This window comes from Garra rufa, chromosome 14 (assembly GCF_049309525.1).
Source record: "Garra rufa chromosome 14, GarRuf1.0, whole genome shotgun sequence".
NCBI lineage: Eukaryota > Metazoa > Chordata > Actinopteri > Cypriniformes > Cyprinidae > Garra > Garra rufa.
The window spans coordinates 42,421,606-42,442,693 of NC_133374.1; the positions used below are offsets into that span (position 1 = coordinate 42,421,606).

General features: G+C 47.6%; 11 non-coding genes across 11 annotated transcripts; all 11 read left to right on the top strand.

The window, feature by feature from the left end:
- Positions 1-683: 683 nt before the first annotated feature.
- Positions 684-799, top strand: LOC141285666 (U5 spliceosomal RNA). Its single transcript, XR_012338791.1, has one exon. It is a non-coding gene; the product is annotated as a U5 spliceosomal RNA (small nuclear RNA).
- Positions 800-2,590: 1,791 nt separating this feature from the next.
- LOC141285667 (U5 spliceosomal RNA) lies at positions 2,591-2,706 on the top strand. Its single transcript, XR_012338792.1, has one exon. It is a non-coding gene; the product is annotated as a U5 spliceosomal RNA (small nuclear RNA).
- A 1,791-nt stretch (positions 2,707-4,497) lies between these two features.
- On the top strand, positions 4,498-4,613 carry LOC141285668 (U5 spliceosomal RNA). The gene has a single exon (XR_012338793.1). It is a non-coding gene; the product is annotated as a U5 spliceosomal RNA (small nuclear RNA).
- Positions 4,614-6,403: 1,790 nt separating this feature from the next.
- On the top strand, positions 6,404-6,519 carry LOC141285670 (U5 spliceosomal RNA). The gene has a single exon (XR_012338794.1). It is a non-coding gene; the product is annotated as a U5 spliceosomal RNA (small nuclear RNA).
- Positions 6,520-8,311: 1,792 nt separating this feature from the next.
- Positions 8,312-8,427, top strand: LOC141285720 (U5 spliceosomal RNA). Its single transcript, XR_012338845.1, has one exon. It is a non-coding gene; the product is annotated as a U5 spliceosomal RNA (small nuclear RNA).
- Positions 8,428-10,218: 1,791 nt separating this feature from the next.
- On the top strand, positions 10,219-10,334 carry LOC141285744 (U5 spliceosomal RNA). The gene has a single exon (XR_012338869.1). It is a non-coding gene; the product is annotated as a U5 spliceosomal RNA (small nuclear RNA).
- A 1,791-nt stretch (positions 10,335-12,125) lies between these two features.
- On the top strand, positions 12,126-12,241 carry LOC141285671 (U5 spliceosomal RNA). The gene has a single exon (XR_012338795.1). It is a non-coding gene; the product is annotated as a U5 spliceosomal RNA (small nuclear RNA).
- A 1,791-nt stretch (positions 12,242-14,032) lies between these two features.
- Positions 14,033-14,148, top strand: LOC141285672 (U5 spliceosomal RNA). Its single transcript, XR_012338796.1, has one exon. It is a non-coding gene; the product is annotated as a U5 spliceosomal RNA (small nuclear RNA).
- Positions 14,149-15,939: 1,791 nt separating this feature from the next.
- On the top strand, positions 15,940-16,055 carry LOC141285743 (U5 spliceosomal RNA). The gene has a single exon (XR_012338868.1). It is a non-coding gene; the product is annotated as a U5 spliceosomal RNA (small nuclear RNA).
- A 1,791-nt stretch (positions 16,056-17,846) lies between these two features.
- On the top strand, positions 17,847-17,962 carry LOC141285673 (U5 spliceosomal RNA). The gene has a single exon (XR_012338797.1). It is a non-coding gene; the product is annotated as a U5 spliceosomal RNA (small nuclear RNA).
- A 1,790-nt stretch (positions 17,963-19,752) lies between these two features.
- Positions 19,753-19,868, top strand: LOC141285674 (U5 spliceosomal RNA). The gene has a single exon (XR_012338799.1). It is a non-coding gene; the product is annotated as a U5 spliceosomal RNA (small nuclear RNA).
- The last annotated feature ends 1,220 nt before the right edge of the window (positions 19,869-21,088 follow it).

Here is a 21,088-nt window from a genome sequence, read left to right on the forward strand (position 1 = left end):
GCTAAACTTCGTCAACCTATAGATAAAGTGAACAAGTTTTATAGGCATTTGACGAATATAGACGGACTAATGAGTTTCTGAAAAGATTCGGCAGGGAACGGGGGTTGGTCGGTATGCAAAGGTTGGAGCTCCTTCAAGTAAATCAGGCTTCATTTTAAAGAACCTTACACACATGCAAGCACACACACAACTTAATTAAAAGAACTCTGTTCCTGCATTGGCCGGGAATCGGACACGGGTCTCCCGCGTGGCAGGCGAGAATTCTACCACTGAACCACCAATGCTCGGCTGGGAGACTTTCGGCCTTCACATTGCCCTGGATTTAGTAATGGTGCGTAACTGTTACACGTCAAATCCAGGTAAAGGGGGGTTGGGTCAATATGCAAAGTTTGGAGCTCCTTCTAGCAAATCAGGCTTGGCCTTCAAGGCTCATTTTAAAGAATCCCACACACATGCAAACACACACCCCTTACTTAAAAGAACTCTGTTCCTGCATTTGCCCGGGAATCAGAGCCAGGCCTCCTGTGTGGCAGGCGAGAATGGATGATGGAAGAGACTTTTTAACTTTTACTCCTCCCATTTGGAGTGAGGGGGAGATGAAAATCTTATCGGCACCCTAGATTACCCTTTGTGAGTATAGTGGTTTACCACAGGGAGCGCACATGCTCAAGCGCATGGGCACACAACTCGAGTTTCTCTTCATAGACGCATAAATCTTTCGCCTTTTACTAAAGATTTCCGTGGAGGGGAACCTTTCCGAGTGACCTGTATTTTTGGGTGCTCTGCTCACAGCAGAGCTGCACTGCAGTTTCAATAGCAGACTAAATCTGACCACACACCAATGTGCATTGGAGCAAAGCGTGCTTTCTCGTGGACCGTGTTTGCAGCCTTTGCGCTTCCTGTGTCGCAACTTCACATTTTTTTTCAGCCAGCATGGAAAGACAGCACTCTCATGACATGATGGGATCCAAACCTTGGGCTTCAGCTACTTTGGCCCTGTCAGTGACTTATGTACTTCCAGCATTCTTTTCTGCTCACAACAGAGCTGTATTGGAGTGTCAAGAGTAAAACTGGCCACCAGCCAATGGGCGGTGGAACGAAGCGCGCCTCACCACGTTCTGTACTTGCGGCCTTTGCGCTTTCTGCGTCGCAGCTCCAGATTTCTTTAGCCCGCATGGAAAGACAGCACTCTCTCGTACATGACGGGATACAAACAAAGATGGCTTCAGCTCCTTTTGCCCTATCAGTGACTTGTGCATTTCAAGCATTCTTTTCAGATGGCTAAAAGCTGGAGTCGGGAACTTGCGTTGGTGGTATAGTGGTGAGCATAGCTGCCTTCCAAGCAGTTGACCCGGGTTCGATTCCCGGCCAACGCATTTGTTTTGGCTCTGGCTGACGTTGAAGCAGAACTCCTTCTGTGACCTCTGTGAGCACCAAAATCTTTTGGATGAGTCGTTCAGCAGCAGCAAAGAGCTGGGTCTCCCCGTCGGGGAATCGAACCCCGGTCTTCCGCGTGACAGGCGGAGATACTGTCCACTATACTAACGAGGAGCTGTACCCGCTGTGCGGCGCACCCAGCCGACTTGACTTCACAGACATCAGCATAAGGAGCCACTACTCCATGAAAAAAACAAATCAACCTGCCTTGATCTTATTGAGTCTCCCAATATCTTGAATGCTACACATTACAGGGGGTCCTCATTTGGACCACTTTACTATTATTACTATTTTTTTTTACTTTTCATAATGGGAACATGAAAAAAAGGATGGGAAATCATGTGGCAGTAACATCGCATTTACGTGGATCATGTCGCCCACTGCTAGAATTCTACCACTGAACCACCAATGCTCGGAAAGGAGGGAGAACGTTTGGAATTAACACCGCATTTACGAGTATATTGCCCACTGCTAAACTTCGTCAACCTATAGATAAAGTGAACAAGTTTTATAGGCATTTGACGAATATAGACGGACTAATGAGTTTCTGAAAAGATTCGTCAGAGAACGGGGGTTGGTCGGTATGCAAAGGTTGGAGCTCCTTCAAGTAAATCAGGCTTCATTTTAAAGAACCTTACACACATGCAAGCACACACACAACTTAATTAAAAGAACTCTGTTCCTGCATTGGCCGGGAATCGGACCCGGGTCTCCCGCGTGGCAGGCGAGAATTCTACCACTGAACCACCAATGCTCGGCTGGGAGACTTTCGGCCTTCACATTGCCCTGGATTTAGTAATGGTGCGTAACTGTTACACGTCAAATCCAGGTAAAGGGGGGTTGGGTCAATATGCAAAGTTTGGAGCTCCTTCTAGCAAATCAGGCTTGGCCTTCAAGGCTCATTTTAAAGAATCCCACACACATGCAAACACACACCCCTTACTTAAAAGAACTCTCTTCCTGCATTTGCCCGGGAATCAGAGCCAGGCCTCCTGTGTGGCAGGCGAGAATGGATGATGGAAGAGACTTTTTAACTTTTACTCCTCCCATTTGGAGTGAGGGGGAGATGAAAATCTTATCGGCACCCTAGATTACCCTTTGTGAGTATAGTGGTTTACCACAGGGAGCGCACATGCTCAAGCGCATGGGCACACAACTCGAGTTTCTCTTCATAGACGCATAAATCTTTCGCCTTTTACTAAAGATTTCCGTGGAGGGGAACCTTTCCGAGTGACCTGTATTTTTGGGTGCTCTGCTCACAGCAGAGCTGCACTGCAGTTTCAATAGCAGACTAAATCTGACCACACACCAATGTGCATTGGAGCAAAGCGTGCTTTCTCGTGGACCGTGTTTGCAGCCTTTGCGCTTCCTGTGTCGCAACTTCACATTTTTTTTCAGCCAGCATGGAAAGACAGCACTCTCATGACATGATGGGATCCAAACCTTGGGCTTCAGCTACTTTGGCCCTGTCAGTGACTTATGTACTTCCAGCATTCTTTTCTGCTCACAACAGAGCTGTATTGGAGTGTCAAGAGTAAAACTGGCCACCAGCCAATGGGCGGTGGAACGAAGCGCGCCTCACCACGTTCTGTACTTGCGGCCTTTGCGCTTTCTGCGTCGCAGCTCCAGATTTCTTTAGCCCGCATGGAAAGACAGCACTCTCTCGTACATGACGGGATACAAACAAAGATGGCTTCAGCTCCTTTTGCCCTATCAGTGACTTGTGCATTTCAAGCATTCTTTTCAGATGGCTAAAAGCTGGAGTCGGGAACTTGCGTTGGTGGTATAGTGGTGAGCATAGCTGCCTTCCAAGCAGTTGACCCGGGTTCGATTCCCGGCCAACGCATTTGTTTTGGCTCTGGCTGACGTTGAAGCAGAACTCCTTCTGTGACCTCTGTGAGCACCAAAATCTTTTGGATGAGTCGTTCAGCAGCAGCAAAGAGCTGGGTCTCCCCGTCGGGGAATCGAACCCCGGTCTTCCGCGTGACAGGCGGAGATACTGTCCACTATACTAACGAGGAGCTGTACCCGCTGTGCTTCGCCCCCAGCCGACTTGACTTCACAGACATCAGCATAAGGAGCCACTACTCCATGAAAAAAACAAATCAACCTGCCTTGATCTTATTGAGTCTCCCAATATCTTGAATGCTACACATTACAGGGGGTCCTCATTTGGACCACTTTACTATTATTACTATTTTTTTTTACTTTTCATAATGGGAACATGAAAAAAAGGATGGGAAATCATGTGGCAGTAACATCGCATTTACGTGGATCATATCGCCCACTGCTAGAATTCTACCACTGAACCACCAATGCTCGGAAAGGAGGGAGAACGTTTGGAATTAACACCGCATTTACGAGTATATTGCCCACTGCTAAACTTCGTCAACCTATAGATAAAGTGAACAAGTTTTATAGGCATTTGACGAATATAGACGGACTAATGAGTTTCTGAAAAGATTCGGCAGGGAACGGGGGTTGGTCGGTATGCAAAGGTTGGAGCTCCTTCAAGTAAATCAGGCTTCATTTTAAAGAACCTTACACACATGCAAGCACACACACAACTTAATTAAAAGAACTCTGTTCCTGCATTGGCCGGGAATCGGACCCGGGTCTCCCGCGTGGCAGGCGAGAATTCTACCACTGAACCACCAATGCTCAGCTGGGAGAACTTCGGCCTTCACATTGCCCTGGATTTAGTAATGGTGCGTAACTGTTACACGTCAAATCCAGGTAAAGGGGGGTTGGGTCAATATGCAAAGTTTGGAGCTCCTTCTAGCAAATCAGGCTTGGCCTTCAAGGCTCATTTTAAAGAATCCCACACACATGCAAACACACACCCCTTACTTAAAAGAACTCTGTTCCTGCATTTGCCCGGGAATCAGAGCCAGGCCTCCTGTGTGGCAGGCGAGAATGGATGATGGAAGAGATTTTTTAACTTTTACTCCTCCCATTTGGAGTGAGGGGGAGATGAAAATCTTATCGGCACCCTAGATTACCCTTTGTGAGTATAGTGGTTTACCACAGGGAGCGCACATGCTCAAGCGCATGGGCACACAACTCGAGTTTCTCTTCATAGACGCATAAATCTTTCGCCTTTTACTAAAGATTTCCGTGGAGGGGAACCTTTCCGAGTGACCTGTATTTTTGGGTGCTCTGCTCACAGCAGAGCTGCACTGCAGTTTCAATAGCAGACTAAATCTGACCACACACCAATGTGCATTGGAGCAAAGCGTGCTTTCTCGTGGACCGTGTTTGCAGCCTTTGCGCTTCCTGTGTCGCAACTTCACATTTTTTTTCAGCCAGCATGGAAAGACAGCACTCTCATGACATGATGGGATCCAAACCTTGGGCTTCAGCTACTTTGGCCCTGTCAGTGACTTATGTACTTCCAGCATTCTTTTCTGCTCACAACAGAGCTGTATTGGAGTGTCAAGAGTAAAACTGGCCACCAGCCAATGGGCGGTGGAACGAAGCGCGCCTCACCACGTTCTGTACTTGCGGCCTTTGCGCTTTCTGCGTCGCAGCTCCAGATTTCTTTAGCCCGCATGGAAAGACAGCACTCTCTCGTACATGACGGGATACAAACAAAGATGGCTTCAGCTCCTTTTGCCCTATCAGTGACTTGTGCATTTCAAGCATTCTTTTCAGATGGCTAAAAGCTGGAGTCGGGAACTTGCGTTGGTGGTATAGTGGTGAGCATAGCTGCCTTCCAAGCAGTTGACCCGGGTTCGATTCCCGGCCAACGCATTTGTTTTGGCTCTGGCTGACGTTGAAGCAGAACTCCTTCTGTGACCTCTGTGAGCACCAAAATCTTTTGGATGAGTCGTTCAGCAGCAGCAAAGAGCTGGGTCTCCCCGTCGGGGAATCGAACCCCGGTCTTCCGCGTGACAGGCGGAGATACTGTCCACTATACTAACGAGGAGCTGTACCCGCTGTGCTTCGGCCCCAGCCGACTTGACTTCACAGACATCAGCATAAGGAGCCACTACTCCATGAAAAAAACAAATCAACCTGCCTTGATCTTATTGAGTCTCCCAATATCTTGAATGCTACACATTACAGGGGGTCCTCATTTGGACCACTTTACTATTATTACTATTTTTTTTTACTTTTCATAATGGGAACATGAAAAAAAGGATGGGAAATCATGTGGCAGTAACATCGCATTTACGTGGATCATATCGCCCACTGCTAGAATTCTACCACTGAACCACCAATGCTCGGAAAGGAGGGAGAACGTTTGGAATTAACACCGCATTTACGAGTATATTGCCCACTGCTAAACTTCGTCAACCTATAGATAAATTGAACAAGTTTTATAGGCATTTGACGAATATAGACGGACTAATGAGTTTCTGAAAAGATTCGTCAGGGAACGGGGTTGGTCGGTATGCAAAGGTTGGAGCTCCTTCAAGTAAATCAGGCTTCATTTTAAAGAACCTTACACACATGCAAGCACACACACAACTTAATTAAAAGAACTCTGTTCCTGCATTGGCCGGGAATCGGACCCGGGTCTCCCGCGTGGCAGGCGAGAATTCTACCACTGAACCACCAATGCTCAGCTGGGAGAACTTCGGCCTTCACATTGCCCTGGATTTAGTAATGGTGCGTAACTGTTACACGTCAAATCCAGGGAAAGGGGGGTTGGGTCAATATGCAAAGTTTGGAGCTCCTTCTAGCAAATCAGGCTTGGCCTTCAAGGCTCATTTGAAAGAATCCCACACACATGCAAACACACACCCCTTACTTAAAAGAACTCTGTTCCTGCATTTGCCCGGGAATCAGAGCCAGGCCTCCTGTGTGGCAGGCGAGAATGGATGATGGAAGAGACTTTTTAACTTTTACTCCTCCCATTTGGAGTGAGGGGGAGATGAAAATCTTATCGGCACCCTAGATTACCCTTTGTGAGTATAGTGGTTTACCACAGGGAGCGCACATGCTCAAGCGCATGGGCACACAACTCGAGTTTCTCTTCATAGACGCATAAATCTTTCGCCTTTTACTAAAGATTTCCGTGGAGGGGAACCTTTCCGAGTGACCTGTATTTTTGGGTGCTCTGCTCACAGCAGAGCTGCACTGCAGTTTCAATAGCAGACTAAATCTGACCACACACCAATGTGCATTGGAGCAAAGCGTGCTTTCTCGTGGACCGTGTTTGCAGCCTTTGCGCTTCCTGTGTCGCAACTTCACATTTTTTTTTCAGCCAGCATGGAAAGACAGCACTCTCATGACATGATGGGATCCAAACCTTGGGCTTCAGCTACTTTGGCCCTGTCAGTGACTTATGTACTTCCAGCATTCTTTTCTGCTCACAACAGAGCTGTATTGGAGTGTCAAGAGTAAAACTGGCCACCAGCCAATGGGCGGTGGAACGAAGCGCGCCTCACCACGTTCTGTACTTGCGGCCTTTGCGCTTTCTGCGTCGCAGCTCCAGATTTCTTTAGCCCGCATGGAAAGACAGCACTCTCTCGTACATGACGGGATACAAACAAAGATGGCTTCAGCTCCTTTTGCCCTATCAGTGACTTGTGCATTTCAAGCATTCTTTTCAGATGGCTAAAAGCTGGAGTCGGGAACTTGCGTTGGTGGTATAGTGGTGAGCATAGCTGCCTTCCAAGCAGTTGACCCGGGTTCGATTCCCGGCCAACGCATTTGTTTTGGCTCTGGCTGACGTTGAAGCAGAACTCCCTCTGTGACCTCTGTGAGCACCAAAATCTTTTGGATGAGTCGTTCAGCAGCAGCAAAGAGCTGGGTCTCCCCGTCGGGGAATCGAACCCCGGTCTTCCGCGTGACAGGCGGAGATACTGTCCACTATACTAACGAGGAGCTGTACCCGCTGTGCTTCGCCCCCAGCCGACTTGACTTCACAGACATCAGCATAAGGAGCCACTACTCCATGAAAAAAACAAATCAACCTGCCTTGATCTTATTGAGTCTCCCAATATCTTGAATGCTACACATTACAGGGGGTCCTCATTTGGACCACTTTACTATTATTACTATTTTTTTTTACTTTTCATAATGGGAACATGAAAAAAAGGATGGGAAATCATGTGGCAGTAACATCGCATTTACGTGGATCATATCGCCCACTGCTAGAATTCTACCACTGAACCACCAATGCTCGGAAAGGAGGGAGAACGTTTGGAATTAACACCGCATTTACGAGTATATTGCCCACTGCTAAACTTCGTCAACCTATAGATAAAGTGAACAAGTTTTATAGGCATTTGACGAATATAGACGGACTAATGAGTTTCTGAAAAGATTCGGCAGGGAACGGGGGTTGGTCGGTATGCAAAGGTTGGAGCTCCTTCAAGTAAATCAGGCTTCATTTTAAAGAACCTTACACACATGCAAGCACACACACAACTTAATTAAAAGAACTCTGTTCCTGCATTGGCCGGGAATCGGACCCGGGTCTCCCGCGTGGCAGGCGAGAATTCTACCACTGAACCACCAATGCTCGGCTGGGAGACTTTCGGCCTTCACATTGCCCTGGATTTAGTAATGGTGCGTAACTGTTACACGTCAAATCCAGGTAAAGGGGGGTTGGGTCAATATGCAAAGTTTGGAGCTCCTTCTAGCAAATCAGGCTTGGCCTTCAAGGCTCATTTTAAAGAATCCCACACACATGCAAACACACACCCCTTACTTAAAAGAACTCTGTTCCTGCATTTGCCCGGGAATCAGAGCCAGGCCTCCTGTGTGGCAGGCGAGAATGGATGATGGAAGAGACTTTTTAACTTTTACTCCTCCCATTTGGAGTGAGGGGGAGATGAAAATCTTATCGGCACCCTAGATTACCCTTTGTGAGTATAGTGGTTTACCACAGGGAGCGCACATGCTCAAGCGCATGGGCACACAACTCGAGTTTCTCTTCATAGACGCATAAATCTTTCGCCTTTTACTAAAGATTTCCGTGGAGGGGAACTTTTCCGAGTGACCTGTATTTTTGGGTGCTCTGCTCACAGCAGAGCTGCACTGCAGTTTCAATAGCAGACTAAATCTGACCACACACCAATGTGCATTGGAGCAAAGCGTGCTTTCTCGTGGACCGTGTTTGCAGCCTTTGCGCTTCCTGTGTCGCAACTTCACATTTTTTTTCAGCCAGCATGGAAAGACAGCACTCTCATGACATGATGGGATCCAAACCTTGGGCTTCAGCTACTTTGGCCCTGTCAGTGACTTATGTACTTCCAGCATTCTTTTCTGCTCACAACAGAGCTGTATTGGAGTGTCAAGAGTAAAACTGGCCACCAGCCAATGGGCGGTGGAACGAAGCGCGCCTCACCACGTTCTGTACTTGCGGCCTTTGCGCTTTCTGCGTCGCAGCTCCAGATTTCTTTAGCCCGCATGGAAAGACAGCACTCTCTCGTACATGACGGGATACAAACAAAGATGGCTTCAGCTCCTTTTGCCCTATCAGTGACTTGTGCATTTCAAGCATTCTTTTCAGATGGCTAAAAGCTGGAGTCGGGAACTTGCGTTGGTGGTATAGTGGTGAGCGTAGCTGCCTTCCAAGCAGTTGACCCGGGTTCGATTCCCGGCCAACGCATTTGTTTTGGCTCTGGCTGACGTTGAAGCAGAACTCCTTCTGTGACCTCTGTGAGCACCAAAATCTTTTGGATGAGTCGTTCAGCAGCAGCAAAGAGCTGGGTCTCCCCGTCGGGGAATCGAACCCCGGTCTTCCGCGTGACAGGCGGAGATACTGTCCACTATACTAACGAGGAGCTGTACCCGCTGTGCGGCGCCCCCAGCCGACTTGACTTCACAGACATCAGCATAAGGAGCCACTACTCCATGAAAAAAACAAATCAACCTGCCTTGATCTTATTGAGTCTCCCAATATCTTGAATGCTACACATTACAGGGGGTCCTCATTTGGACCACTTTACTATTATTACTATTTTTTTTTACTTTTCATAATGGGAACATGAAAAAAAGGATGGGAAATCATGTGGCAGTAACATCGCATTTACGTGGATCATGTCGCCCACTGCTAGAATTCTACCACTGAACCACCAATGCTCGGAAAGGAGGGAGAACGTTTGGAATTAACACCGCATTTACGAGTATATTGCCCACTGCTAAACTTCGTCAACCTATAGATAAAGTGAACAAGTTTTATAGGCATTTGACGAATATAGACGGACTAATGAGTTTCTGAAAAGATTCGTCAGAGAACGGGGGTTGGTCGGTATGCAAAGGTTGGAGCTCCTTCAAGTAAATCAGGCTTCATTTTAAAGAACCTTACACACATGCAAGCACACACACAACTTAATTAATAGAACTCTGTTCCTGCATTGGCCGGGAATCGGACCCGGGTCTCCCGCGTGGCAGGCGAGAATTCTACCACTGAACCACCAATGCTCGGCTGGGAGACTTTCGGCCTTCACATTGCCCTGGATTTAGTAATGGTGCGTAACTGTTACACGTCAAATCCAGGTAAAGGGGGGTTGGGTCAATATGCAAAGTTTGGAGCTCCTTCTAGCAAATCAGGCTTGGCCTTCAAGGCTCATTTTAAAGAATCCCACACACATGCAAACACACACCCCTTACTTAAAAGAACTCTGTTCCTGCATTTGCCCGGGAATCAGAGCCAGGCCTCCTGTGTGGCAGGCGAGAATGGATGATGGAAGAGACTTTTTAACTTTTACTCCTCCCATTTGGAGTGAGGGGGAGATGAAAATCTTATCGGCACCCTAGATTACCCTTTGTGAGTATAGTGGTTTACCACAGGGAGCGCACATGCTCAAGCGCATGGGCACACAACTCGAGTTTCTTTTCATAGACGCATAAATCTTTCGCCTTTCACTAAAGATTTCCGTGGAGGGGAACCTTTCCGAGTGACCTGTATTTTTGGGTGCTCTGCTCACAGCAGAGCTGCACTGCAGTTTCAATAGCAGACTAAATCTGACCACACACCAATGTGCATTGGAGCAAAGCGTGCTTTCTCGTGGACCGTGTTTGCAGCCTTTGCGCTTCCTGTGTCGCAACTTCACATTTTTTTTCAGCCAGCATGGAAAGACAGCACTCTCATGACATGATGGGATCCAAACCTTGGGCTTCAGCTACTTTGGCCCTGTCAGTGACTTATGTACTTCCAGCATTCTTTTCTGCTCACAACAGAGCTGTATTGGAGTGTCAAGAGTAAAACTGGCCACCAGCCAATGGGCGGTGGAACGAAGCGCGCCTCACCACGTTCTGTACTTGCGGCCTTTGCGCTTTCTGCGTCGCAGCTCCAGATTTCTTTAGCCCGCATGGAAAGACAGCACTCTCTCGTACATGACGGGATACAAACAAAGATGGCTTCAGCTCCTTTTGCCCTATCAGTGACTTGTGCATTTCAAGCATTCTTTTCAGATGGCTAAAAGCTGGAGTCGGGAACTTGCGTTGGTGGTATAGTGGTGAGCATAGCTGCCTTCCAAGCAGTTGACCCGGGTTCGATTCCCGGCCAACGCATTTGTTTTGGCTCTGGCTGACGTTGAAGCAGAACTCCTTCTGTGACCTCTGTGAGCACCAAAATCTTTTGGATGAGTCGTTCAGCAGCAGCAAAGAGCTGGGTCTCCCCGTCGGGGAATCGAACCCCGGTCTTCCGCGTGACAGGCGGAGATACTGTCCACTATACTAACGAGGAGCTGTACCCGCTGTGCGGCGCCCCCAGCCGACTTGACTTCACAGACATCAGCATAAGGAGCCACTACTCCATGAAAAAAACAAATCAACCTGCCTTGATCTTATTGAGTCTCCCAATATCTTGAATGCTACACATTACAGGGGGTCCTCATTTGGACCACTTTACTATTATTACTATTTTTTTTTACTTTTCATAATGGGAACATGAAAAAAAGGATGGGAAATCATGTGGCAGTAACATCGCATTTACGTGGATCATGTCGCCCACTGCTAGAATTCTACCACTGAACCACCAATGCTCGGAAAGGAGGGAGAACGTTTGGAATTAACACCGCATTTACGAGTATATTGCCCACTGCTAAACTTCGTCAACCTATAGATAAAGTGAACAAGTTTTATAGGCATTTGACGAATATAGACGGACTAATGAGTTTCTGAAAAGATTCGTCAGAGAACGGGGGTTGGTCGGTATGCAAAGGTTGGAGCTCCTTCAAGTAAATCAGGCTTCATTTTAAAGAACCTTACACACATGCAAGCACACACACAACTTAATTAAAAGAACTCTGTTCCTGCATTGGCCGGGAATCGGACCCGGGTCTCCCGCGTGGCAGGCGAGAATTCTACCACTGAACCACCAATGCTCGGCTGGGAGACTTTCGGCCTTCACATTGCCCTGGATTTAGTAATGGTGCGTAACTGTTACACGTCAAATCCAGGTAAAGGGGGGTTGGGTCAATATGCAAAGTTTGGAGCTCCTTCTAGCAAATCAGGCTTGGCCTTCAAGGCTCATTTTAAAGAATCCCACACACATGCAAACACACACCCCTTACTTAAAAGAACTCTCTTCCTGCATTTGCCCGGGAATCAGAGCCAGGCCTCCTGTGTGGCAGGCGAGAATGGATGATGGAAGAGACTTTTTAACTTTTACTCCTCCCATTTGGAGTGAGGGGGAGATGAAAATCTTATCGGCACCCTAGATTACCCTTTGTGAGTATAGTGGTTTACCACAGGGAGCGCACATGCTCAAGCGCATGGGCACACAACTCGAGTTTCTCTTCATAGACGCATAAATCTTTCGCCTTTTACTAAAGATTTCCGTGGAGGGGAACCTTTCCGAGTGACCTGTATTTTTGGGTGCTCTGCTCACAGCAGAGCTGCACTGCAGTTTCAATAGCAGACTAAATCTGACCACACACCAATGTGCATTGGAGCAAAGCGTGCTTTCTCGTGGACCGTGTTTGCAGCCTTTGCGCTTCCTGTGTCGCAACTTCACATTTTTTTTCAGCCAGCATGGAAAGACAGCACTCTCATGACATGATGGGATCCAAACCTTGGGCTTCAGCTACTTTGGCCCTGTCAGTGACTTATGTACTTCCAGCATTCTTTTCTGCTCACAACAGAGCTGTATTGGAGTGTCAAGAGTAAAACTGGCCACCAGCCAATGGGCGGTTGAACGAAGCGCGCCTCACCACGTTCTGTACTTGCGGCCTTTGCGCTTTCTGCGTCGCAGCTCCAGATTTCTTTAGCCCGCATGGAAAGACAGCACTCTCTCGTACATGACGGGATACAAACAAAGATGGCTTCAGCTCCTTTTGCCCTATCAGTGACTTGTGCATTTCAAGCATTCTTTTCAGATGGCTAAAAGCTGGAGTCGGGAACTTGCGTTGGTGGTATAGTGGTGAGCATAGCTGCCTTCCAAGCAGTTGACCCGGGTTCGATTCCCGGCCAACGCATTTGTTTTGGCTCTGGCTGACGTTGAAGCAGAACTCCTTCTGTGACCTCTGTGAGCACCAAAATCTTTTGGATGAGTCGTTCAGCAGCAGCAAAGAGCTGGGTCTCCCCGTCGGGGAATCGAACCCCGGTCTTCCGCGTGACAGGCGGAGATACTGTCCACTATACTAACGAGGAGCTGTACCCGCTGTGCTTCGCCCCCAGCCGACTTGACTTCACAGACATCAGCATAAGGAGCCACTACTCCATGAAAAAAACAAATCAACCTGCCTTGATCTTATTGAGTCTCCCAATATCTTGAATGCTACACATTACAGGGGGTCCTCATTTGGACCACTTTACTATTATTACTATTTTTTTTTACTTTTCATAATGGGAACATGAAAAAAAGGATGGGAAATCATGTGGCAGTAACATCGCATTTACGTGGATCATATCGCCCACTGCTAGAATTCTACCACTGAACCACCAATGCTCGGAAAGGAGGGAGAACGTTTGGAATTAACACCGCATTTACGAGTATATTGCCCACTGCTAAACTTCGTCAACCTATAGATAAAGTGAACAAGTTTTATAGGCATTTGACGAATATAGACGGACTAATGAGTTTCTGAAAAGATTCGTCAGGGAACGGGGGTTGGTCGGTATGCAAAGGTTGGAGCTCCTTCAAGTAAATCAGGCTTCATTTTAAAGAACCTTACACACATGCAAGCACACACACAACTTAATTAAAAGAACTCTGTTCCTGCATTGGCCGGGAATCGGACCCGGGTCTCCCGCGTGGCAGGCGAGAATTCTACCACTGAACCACCAATGCTCAGCTGGGAGAACTTCGGCCTTCACATTGCCCTGGATTTAGTAATGGTGCGTAACTGTTACACGTCAAATCCAGGTAAAGGGGGGTTGGGTCAATATGCAAAGTTTGGAGCTCCTTCTAGCAAATCAGGCTTGGCCTTCAAGGCTCATTTTAAAGAATCCCACACACATGCAAACACACACCCCTTACTTAAAAGAACTCTGTTCCTGCATTTGCCCGGGAATCAGAGCCAGGCCTCCTGTGTGGCAGGCGAGAATGGATGATGGAAGAGATTTTTTAACTTTTACTCCTCCCATTTGGAGTGAGGGGGAGATGAAAATCTTATCGGCACCCTAGATTACCCTTTGTGAGTATAGTGGTTTACCACAGGGAGCGCACATGCTCAAGCGCATGGGCACACAACTCGAGTTTCTCTTCATAGACGCATAAATCTTTCGCCTTTTACTAAAGATTTCCGTGGAGGGGAACCTTTCCGAGTGACCTGTATTTTTGGGTGCTCTGCTCACAGCAGAGCTGCACTGCAGTTTCAATAGCAGACTAAATCTGACCACACACCAATGTGCATTGGAGCAAAGCGTGCTTTCTCGTGGACCGTGTTTGCAGCCTTTGCGCTTCCTGTGTCGCAACTTCACATTTTTTTTCAGCCAGCATGGAAAGACAGCACTCTCATGACATGATGGGATCCAAACCTTGGGCTTCAGCTACTTTGGCCCTGTCAGTGACTTATGTACTTCCAGCATTCTTTTCTGCTCACAACAGAGCTGTATTGGAGTGTCAAGAGTAAAACTGGCCACCAGCCAATGGGCGGTGGAACGAAGCGCGCCTCACCACGTTCTGTACTTGCGGCCTTTGCGCTTTCTGCGTCGCAGCTCCAGATTTCTTTAGCCCGCATGGAAAGACAGCACTCTCTCGTACATGACGGGATACAAACAAAGATGGCTTCAGCTCCTTTTGCCCTATCAGTGACTTGTGCATTTCAAGCATTCTTTTCAGATGGCTAAAAGCTGGAGTCGGGAACTTGCGTTGGTGGTATAGTGGTGAGCATAGCTGCCTTCCAAGCAGTTGACCCGGGTTCGATTCCCGGCCAACGCATTTGTTTTGGCTCTGGCTGACGTTGAAGCAGAACTCCTTCTGTGACCTCTGTGAGCACCAAAATCTTTTGGATGAGTCGTTCAGCAGCAGCAAAGAGCTGGGTCTCCCCGTCGGGGAATCGAACCCCGGTCTTCCGCGTGACAGGCGGAGATACTGTCCACTATACTAACGAGGAGCTGTACCCGCTGTGCTTCGCCCCCAGCCGACTTGACTTCACAGACATCAGCATAAGGAGCCACTACTCCATGAAAAAAACAAATCAACCTGCCTTGATCTTATTGAGTCTCCCAATATCTTGAATGCTACACATTACAGGGGGTCCTCATTTGGACCACTTTACTATTATTACTATTTTTTTTTACTTTTCATAATGGGAACATGAAAAAAAGGATGGGAAATCATGTGGCAGTAACATCGCATTTACGTGGATCATATCGCCCACTGCTAGAATTCTACCACTGAACCACCAATGCTCGGAAAGGAGGGAGAACGTTTGGAATTAACACCGCATTTACGAGTATATTGCCCACTGCTAAACTTCGTCAACCTATAGATAAAGTGAACAAGTTTTATAGGCATTTGACGAATATAGACGGACTAATGAGTTTCTGAAAAGATTCGTCAGGGAACGGGGGTTGGTCGGTATGCAAAGGTTGGAGCTCCTTCAAGTAAATCAGGCTTCATTTTAAAGAACCTTACACACATGCAAGCACACACACAACTTAATTAAAAGAACTCTGTTCCTGCATTGGCCGGGAATCGGACCCGGGTCTCCCGCGTGGCAGGCGAGAATTCTACCACTGAACCACCAATGCTCGGCTGGGAGACTTTCGGCCTTCACATTGCCCTGGATTTAGTAATGGTGCGTAACTGTTACACGTCAAATCCAGGTAAAGGGGGGTTGGGTCAATATGCAAAGTTTGGAGCTCCTTCTAGCAAATCAGGCTTGGCCTTCAAGGCTCATTTTAAAGAATCCCACACACATGCAAACACACACCCCTTACTTAAAAGAACTCTGTTCCTGCATTTGCCCGGGAATCAGAGCCAGGCCTCCTGTGTGGCAGGCGAGAATGGATGATGGAAGAGACTTTTTAACTTTTACTCCTCCCATTTGGAGTGAGGGGGAGATGAAAATCTTATCGGCACCCTAGATTACCCTTTGTGAGTATAGTGGTTTACCACAGGGAGCGCACATGCTCAAGCGCATGGGCACACAACTCGAGTTTCTCTTCATAGACGCATAAATCTTTCGCCTTTCACTAAAGATTTCCGTGGAGGGGAACCTTTCCGAGTGACCTGTATTTTTGGGTGCTCTGCTCACAGCAGAGCTGCACTGCAGTTTCAATAGCAGACTAAATCTGACCACACACCAATGTGCATTGGAGCAAAGCGTGCTTTCTCGTGGACCGTGTTTGCAGCCTTTGCGCTTCCTGTGTCGCAACTTCACATTTTTTTTCAGCCAGCATGGAAAGACAGCACTCTCATGACATGATGGGATCCAAACCTTGGGCTTCAGCTACTTTGGCCCTGTCAGTGACTTATGTACTTCCAGCATTCTTTTCTGCTCACAACAGAGCTGTATTGGAGTGTCAAGAGTAAAACTGGCCACCAGCCAATGGGCGGTGGAACGAAGCGCGCCTCACCACGTTCTGTACTTGCGGCCTTTGCGCTTTCTGCGTCGCAGCTCCAGATTTCTTTAGCCCGCATGGAAAGACAGCACTCTCTCGTACATGACGGGATACAAACAAAGATGGCTTCAGCTCCTTTTGCCCTATCAGTGACTTGTGCATTTCAAGCATTCTTTTCAGATGGCTAAAAGCTGGAGTCGGGAACTTGCGTTGGTGGTATAGTGGTGAGCATAGCTGCCTTCCAAGCAGTTGACCCGGGTTCGGTTCCCGGCCAACGCATTTGTTTTGGCTCTGGCTGACGTTGAAGCAGAACTCCTTCTCTGACCTCTGTGAGCACCAAAATCTTTTGGATGAGTCGTTCAGCAGCAGCAAAGAGCTGGGTCTCCCCGTCGGGGAATCGAACCCCGGTCTTCCGCGTGACAGGCGGAGATACTGTCCACTATACTAACGAGGAGCTGTACCCGCTGTGCTTCGGCCCCAGCCGACTTGACTTCACAGACATCAGCATAAGGAGCCACTACTCCATGAAAAAAACAAATCAACCTGCCTTGATCTTATTGAGTCTCCCAATATCTTGAATGCTACACATTACAGGGGGTCCTCATTTGGACCACTTTACTATTATTACTATTTTTTTTTACTTTTCATAATGGGAACATGAAAAAAAGGATGGAAAATCATGTGGCAGTAACATCGCATTTACGTGGATCATATCGCCCACTGCTAGAATTCTACCACTGAACCACCAATGCTCGGAAAGGAGGGAGAACGTTTGGAATTAACACCGCATTTACGAGTATATTGCCCACTGCTAAACTTCGTCAACCTATAGATAAAGTGAACAAGTTTTATAGGCATTTGACGAATATAGACGGACTAATGAGTTTCTGAAAAGATTCGTCAGGGAACGGGGGTTGGTCGGTATGCAAAGGTTGGAGCTCCTTCAAGTAAATCAGGCTTCATTTTAAAGAACCTTACACACATGCAAGCACACACACAACTTAATTAAAAGAACTCTGTTCCTGCATTGGCCGGGAATCGGACCCGGGTCTCCCGCGTGGCAGGCGAGAATTCTACCACTGAACCACCAATGCTCGGCTGGGAGACTTTCGGCCTTCACATTGCCCTGGATTTAGTAATGGTGCGTAACTGTTACACGTCAAATCCAGGTAAAGGGGGGTTGGGTCAATATGCAAAGTTTGGAGCTCCTTCTAGCAAATCAGGCTTGGCCTTCAAGGCTCATTTTAAAGAATCCCACACACATGCAAACACACACCCCTTACTTAAAAGAACTCTGTTCCTGCATTTGCCCGGGAATCAGAGCCAGGCCTCCTGTGTGGCAGGCGAGAATGGATGATGGAAGAGACTTTTTAACTTTTACTCCTCCCATTTGGAGTGAGGGGGAGATGAAAATCTTATCGGCACCCTAGATTACCCTTTGTGAGTATAGTGGTTTACCACAGGGAGCGCACATGCTCAAGCGCATGGGCACACAACTCGAGTTTCTCTTCATAGACGCATAAATCTTTCGCCTTTTACTAAAGATTTCCGTGGAGGGGAACCTTTCCGAGTGACCTGTATTTTTGGGTGCTCTGCTCACAGCAGAGCTGCACTGCAGTTTCAATAGCAGACTAAATCTGACCACACACCAATGTGCATTGGAGCAAAGCGTGCTTTCTCGTGGACCGTGTTTGCAGCCTTTGCGCTTCCTGTGTCGCAACTTCACATTTTTTTTCAGCCAGCATGGAAAGACAGCACTCTCATGACATGATGGGATCCAAACCTTGGGCTTCAGCTACTTTGGCCCTGTCAGTGACTTATGTACTTCCAGCATTCTTTTCTGCTCACAACAGAGCTGTATTGGAGTGTCAAGAGTAAAACTGGCCACCAGCCAATGGGCGGTGGAACGAAGCGCGCCTCACCACGTTCTGTACTTGCGGCCTTTGCGCTTTCTGCGTCGCAGCTCCAGATTTCTTTAGCCCGCATGGAAAGACAGCACTCTCTCGTACATGACGGGATACAAACAAAGATGGCTTCAGCTCCTTTTGCCCTATCAGTGACTTGTGCATTTCAAGCATTCTTTTCAGATGGCTAAAAGCTGGAGTCGGGAACTTGCGTTGGTGGTATAGTGGTGAGCATAGCTGCCTTCCAAGCAGTTGACCCGGGTTCGATTCCCGGCCAACGCATTTGTTTTGGCTCTGGCTGACGTTGAAGCAGAACTCCTTCTGTGACCTCTGTGAGCACCAAAATCTTTTGGATGAGTCGTTCAGCAGCAGCAAAGAGCTGGGTCTCCCCGTCGGGGAATCGAACCCCGGTCTTCCGCGTGACAGGCGGAGATACTGTCCACTATACTAACGAGGAGCTGTACCAGCTGTGCTTCGGCCCCAGCCGACTTGACTTCACAGACATCAGCATAAGGAGCCACTACTCCATGAAAAAAACAAATCAACCTGCCTTGATCTTATTGAGTCTCCCAATATCTTGAATGCTACACATTACAGGGGGTCCTCATTTGGACCACTTTACTATTATTACTATTTTTTTTACTTTTCATAATGGGAACATGAAAAAAAGGATGGGAAATCATGTGGCAGTAACATCGCATTTACGTGGATCATATCGCCCACTGCTAGAATTCTACCACTGAACCACCAATGCTCGGAAAGGAGGGAGAACGTTTGGAATTAACACCGCATTTACGAGTATATTGCCCACTGCTAAACTTCGTCAACCTATAGATAAAGTGAACAAGTTTTATAGGCATTTGACGAATATAGACGGACTAATGAGTTTCTGAAAAGATTCGTCAGGGAACGGGGGTTGGTCGGTATGCAAAGGTTGGAGCTCCTTCAAGTAAATCAGGCTTCATTTTAAAGAACCTTACACACATGCAAGCACACACACAACTTAATTAAAAGAACTCTGTTCCTGCATTGGCCGGGAATCGGACCCGGGTCTCCCGCGTGGCAGGCGAGAATTCTACCACTGAACCACCAATGCTCGGCTGGGAGACTTTCGGCCTTCACATTGCCCTGGATTTAGTAATGGTGCGTAACTGTTACACGTCAAATCCAGGTAAAGGGGGGTTGGGTCAATATGCAAAGTTTGGAGCTCCTTCTAGCAAATCAGGCTTGGCCTTCAAGGCTCATTTTAAAGAATCCCACACACATGCAAACACACACCCCTTACTTAAAAGAACTCTGTTCCTGCATTTGCCCGGGAATCAGAGCCAGGCCTCCTGTGTGGCAGGCGAGAATGGATGATGGAAGAGACTTTTTAACTTTTACTCCTCCCATTTGGAGTGAGGGGGAGATGAAAATCTTATCGGCACCCTAGATTACCCTTTGTGAGTATAGTGGTTTACCACAGGGAGCGCACATGCTCAAGCGCATGGGCACACAACTCGAGTTTCTCTTCATAGACGCATAAATCTTTCGCCTTTTACTAAAGATTTCCGTGGAGGGGAACCTTTCCGAGTGACCTGTATTTTTGGGTGCTCTGCTCACAGCAGAGCTGCACTGCAGTTTCAATAGCAGACTAAATCTGACCACACACCAATGTGCATTGGAGCAAAGCGTGCTTTCTCGTGGACCGTGTTTGCAGCCTTTGCGCTTCCTGTGTCGCAACTTCACATTTTTTTTCAGCCAGCATGGAAAGACAGCACTCTCATGACATGATGGGATCCAAACCTTGGGCTTCAGCTACTTTGGCCCTGTCAGTGACTTATGTACTTCCAGCATTCTTTTCTGCTCACAACAGAGCTGTATTGGAGTGTCAAGAGTAAAACTGGCCACCAGCCAATGGGCGGTGGAACGAAGCGCGCCTCACCACGTTCTGTACTTGCGGCCTTTGCGCTTTCTGCGTCGCAGCTCCAGATTTCTTTAGCCCGCATGGAAAGACAGCACTCTCTCGTACATGACGGGATACAAACAAAGATGGCTTCAGCTCCTTTTGCCCTATCAGTGACTTGTGCATTTCAAGCATTCTTTTCAGATGGCTAAAAGCTGGAGTCGGGAACTTGCGTTGGTGGTATAGTGGTGAGCATAGCTGCCTTCCAAGCAGTTGACCCGGGTTCGATTCCCGGCCAACGCATTTGTTTTGGCTCTGGCTGACGTTGAAGCAGAACTCCTTCTGTGACCTCTGTGAGCACCAAAATCTTTTGGATGAGTCGTTCAGCAGCAGCAAAGAGCTGGGTCTCCCCGTCGGGGAATCGAACCCCGGTCTTCCGCGTGACAGGCGGAGATACTGTCCACTATACTAACGAGGAGCTGTACCCGCTGTGCTTCGCCCCCAGCCGACTTGACTTCACAGACATCAGCATAAGGAGCCACTACTCCATGAAAAAAACAAATCAACCTGCCTTGATCTTATTGAGTCTCCCAATATCTTGAATGCTACACATTACAGGGGGTCCTCATTTGGACCACTTTACTATTATTACTATTTTTTTTTACTTTTCATAATGGGAACATGAAAAAAAGGATGGGAAATCATGTGGCAGTAACATCGCATTTACGTGGATCATATCGCCCACTGCTAGAATTCTACCACTGAACCACCAATGCTCGGAAAGGAGGGAGAACGTTTGGAATTAACACCGCATTTACGAGTATATTGCCCACTGCTAAACTTCGTCAACCTATAGATAAAGTGAACAAGTTTTATAGGCATTTGACGAATATAGACGGACTAATGAGTTTCTGAAAAGATTCGTCAGGGAACGGGGGTTGGTCGG